Below are 4,620 nucleotides of genomic sequence, written 5' to 3' on the forward strand. Positions count from 1 at the left end.
CGATATAACAATTTCGTTTGATCGAGTTAACGATATATGTTTCATCGATATCTCGGTAAAACGGTAATGTTTTATCGTGATCTCGAATTAAAAAAATATTTTCTATGTTTTGTGTGTCCCCTTACGGCTTCCGTAAATTACAGAGTAACATTACACGATATAAAACGGATAAAATTGATATAACTGTCGAAGCGTATATTAAAAATCCAAGCACAGCATGCGCAGAATTTATGCGGACATTATGGTTCAAGTTGGTTCAAAAACAGATTTTACTTAATTAAAGGTCCACTAGCTACGAGATATATAAAAAATGCAAAAATCATTCTTTTTGTCCATACATTCATGAAAGTGTAATAGTGAAATAATCATTCACTTGTAGAATACCAGTATGTTTCAGTTTTGTTAAAATAAGATAAGAAACATTGATGATAAATTATAAATTATATATTAATTTGCAAGTGAATAATTCGATGTCATTGAATCCTTATTTATGTGAACTTTTAAAATTAATTTAACCCCTTAGCTACAGATGGATTATGCATGAATCGTGCGTGCTGAGTTATTGAAAGGAAAAGAATGTCAACATTGAATGTGAAACAAAGGAAAATAATTTGAATAACTGATTCGATCCACAAAACACAGACATTCTTATAAAAGTAAAAACGATGATTAACATATATTTTTAATCTTTACTATGAAATTAAACAGACCTAGAAAAATCCAATTGCAGGAATCCGGTTTTTATTTATATCTATATTTATTTGCATATTGCTTAAATTGCCATCGGATGTATTCGGAGGTCAACTCGATAGGTAAATAGATGGTGTGAATACTAAAATACACACGAAACGAAGCTACATATTTTCGGATTCATGCCCTGTAAATTGATTATTTTAGACTTTTTTTTTAAATTTGGATAGATGTTTTATATTGTTTCAAAATTATATTAAAATCAAATATGAGAATTTGAGTCAAATCGGTGAACACGAATTAGAAAGCTAATGCCCCTTTAATGTTTTTTTTTTTCATTTAAAAGGTTTAGAATATGATTAAATTAATTGAAGTCGTTCCTTTGTTAGTTAAGATGACATCAGGACTTGTGTGGCCTTCATTGACTATATCAATCTTTGTCAAAGATGACCGCAGGTGTGTTACAACCGTTCACAATCCCGTCCCCTTTTTCGAAAAACAATACATCACTGAATGCGATTAAACGCTTATTTGTCACTTGACTTGACACGAACAACACAGGTTCCCGAATGCAAATAGTGAAGATAACGTTCAAAAATATATATTATTGGTATTAAACTGATAAATATAGAATTAAATTGTCGAAACAACAATTCTGTCTTATTTCAAGGTTATTTTGAACAGCATGATTTTGACGGTTACAATTTTCATTTCGAATAAACCGTTTGAAACATCCGCTTTGAGTTTAATATTTACAGATCCTCGAAATAAGATACAAAGGTTTTTTTAATTTTTGTTTTTTTAAATCTGAAAGAACAGACAACAGAAAATTTGGACGGAAGGATCGTTGAAATATGAAAACAGATCATACAACTTGATCAATATTATGTTCAATACTAGATGATATTTACACAATAAAAATGTCGATTTGAAAGTTGATGGCTCATAAAATATTTAATAAAATTAATTTCAATAATGATGAAATAGTATACGATAGTATTGTTTTGTTATACTTATTAACAATATAAAATGTCAATTGTATTTTTCGAAATAAAAGATAATTTGCAATTCTTTAACCATTTAAAAACATGAACTCTAAATAATCTATGACGAACATTCATTTTCGAAATCAACGAGCCAAAACGTACCCTTACCATTACCTAGATACACGATTAGAATAGTTTCGTGATATAATTATGAATTTTAAAAGAAAAACTTTGACTTAATTAAGAATCAATTGTTTAGAGAACAAATAAGATCGCATATTGATATGCAAATACTTTTGTTAAGTAAAATAAGTAATCAAAATTGGCCTCCGAAGATATTAACTTAAGTTATACATATTTTAAAAGTATTTTGTTTGTTGTTCTTTTCTTCCATATAAGAAAGATGATTATCTGCTACCGTTTTAGTCACTACTGGTGTCAACTTATACATGTAGCTTACTTGCACTGACATCAAAAAGATATGGCTTATAAAAAAGATGTGGCATGATTACCAATGAGACAACTATTTACATGAGATCATCTGACACAGAAATTAACAGCTATAGTTAATCGTACGTTCTTCATCAATGATTAAATCCATTACCGCATGATAGTCAGCTATTAAAAAGCCACGAAATCACAAAGATAAAAAACGAGAAAACTAAAGGACTAATTAATGTACAAAAAAATATAGAAAAACAAATGTGTAACACAGCAATACGTTCTAGGACAACCAGTGAATTACAGGCCTGATTTTGGACAGTAATATATACATGTACATAATATGGCGGGGTTTAACATGCTAGCGGGATCCCAAACCTCTTCTAACCTTATAAATGGGATTATAAACAGTAAAATATAAGGACAAATGATTCTAAACAGCGGCATACAAAGTCGAAGTTTCGATAAAATCGATTTCGTTGAAGTGAGACAAAGCAAATAGTTATGCAGTCGTCAATAATAATGGCGTCGGTGTCTTCGTCTTTTAGATTGTTATATGTTTCTCATTTTTATTCCACATTTATCATTAGGAATCTTTCATAGCTTACTATGCAGTAGGTTTTTTTCTCATCGTTAAAGACCATATAGTGACATATAGCTGTTTACTTCTCAGTGATTTGGTATGTTTTGGAGATATGTCTTATTGGCTATCATATACCAAGTATAAAGAAAGAAGACGTGGTATAATTGCCAATCAGATAAACAGTAGGTAAATACAGGCGAGTAGATTTAAACTTTATTATCAAACCTGTCAAAAAAAATATAAAACACGTTTCACTGTGTGTGGAAAAAACATGATAAAACTTCAAAAGTACTGTTTTATATCAGGGTAGCACATGACTTGTTCAATACCTGATCTGTATAAAACATGTCATCGAGGGTGTAGATGATTTATAGGAAACATTTGTATGCGCTTTGTGTTGACGAAAATGAATTTGCCTTCTGGATGCAAAACATCGTACACATGAAACGCAATTTGTGAAGTCCGCACAACTAATCAGATAATTATATTGTTTCCTTCTCAAATGTTATTAAATGTTCTCTTGTGATTGTGGCCTTTCATAGATTTTTTTGTATAAATTTCAAGATTATCTTTGGTAATCTCAACTAGATTGATTTTCTCGCTTGAAGATACGGCGAAAGTGAGAAAATTAATCCAGTTGAGATGACCAATGATAATCTGTTTATCGCTATTTTACTTATGGCGATATTTTCAATCTTTGGACAATGGCACGTGCGCCTTAGGTACTAACGATATTTTTTGTCACTCTACTGTGCTGAGAATGGAAATTATCAGCCAGTAGGATCAAGTGAAAATTTCGTTAAGATACAATAAAGATATTATGTTGTATCACAACGTACAGATACAAAGTGACACACAAGTCTGCGTTAATTTGATTGACTTATGCAGCATCATCAGACGATATCACGGCATTTGCATTGGTTATTTCTTAGATCATTGATGACTTACAAGGTTAAACCAACGTACATTTCGTCCATGGCAGTGGACATATGTGATTACTTAAATGATATACAAAACACTCACACTTTTCAGCCGACAATCTTCTTTTTTCTAATTTTATAACATTGCGCAGCGTACAAAAAGCCTTTTATACCGGGTATATAATGTCTGATGTAGAAGTTTGACAGCGAAAAGCACATATGACGTCATACTGGCATGTGCAAAAAGACTAGATCAACGATTTGCGGAATTATTTAATTTAACACAATGAGAGCGTTAATCATAAGAGATGGGTTTGACAACTCGAGTTGATATCAAGCGATATCTCATTCTCACTGGTTATAAATCTATAATTTTATCATTTAATAAGATTCAAATCTATGAATTTGAATAAAATGTATTTTTGACAGAAAGGTCATTTGCATTTTGCATTGTCATTGTGAGGTCATGCATAGATTTCAACACAAGGTTTTAGAACAAAGATATATTTCAAGGCCTTGCAAACAATGTATGCCACTAATTAGAGAGTAACATTACACGATATAAAACGGATAATATTAATATAACTTTCGAAGCATATATGTAAAACCAAGCACAGCATGCGCAGAATTTATTCTGATGCGGACATTATGATTCAAGTTGGTTTAAAAACAGATTTTACTTAATTTAACTAGCTACTAGATATATAAAAAATTCAAAAATTATTCTTTTTGTCCAATCATTCATGAAAGTGTAATAATAATGAAATAATCATTCACTTGTAAAACACCAGTATGGTTCAATTTTGTCAAAGTAAGCTAAGAAACATTGATGATAAATTTTAATTATATATTCACTTGCAAGTGAATAATTCGATCTCATTGAATCCGTTTTTATATGTACACTTTTATACTTAATTTAACCCACTAGAGATTCATTATGCATGAATCGTGCATGCTGGGTTATTTAAAGGAAAAGAATGTCAACATTGATTGTGAAACA

Source organism: Mytilus galloprovincialis, chromosome 4 (genome assembly GCF_965363235.1).
Source record: "Mytilus galloprovincialis chromosome 4, xbMytGall1.hap1.1, whole genome shotgun sequence".
NCBI lineage: Eukaryota > Metazoa > Mollusca > Bivalvia > Mytilida > Mytilidae > Mytilus > Mytilus galloprovincialis.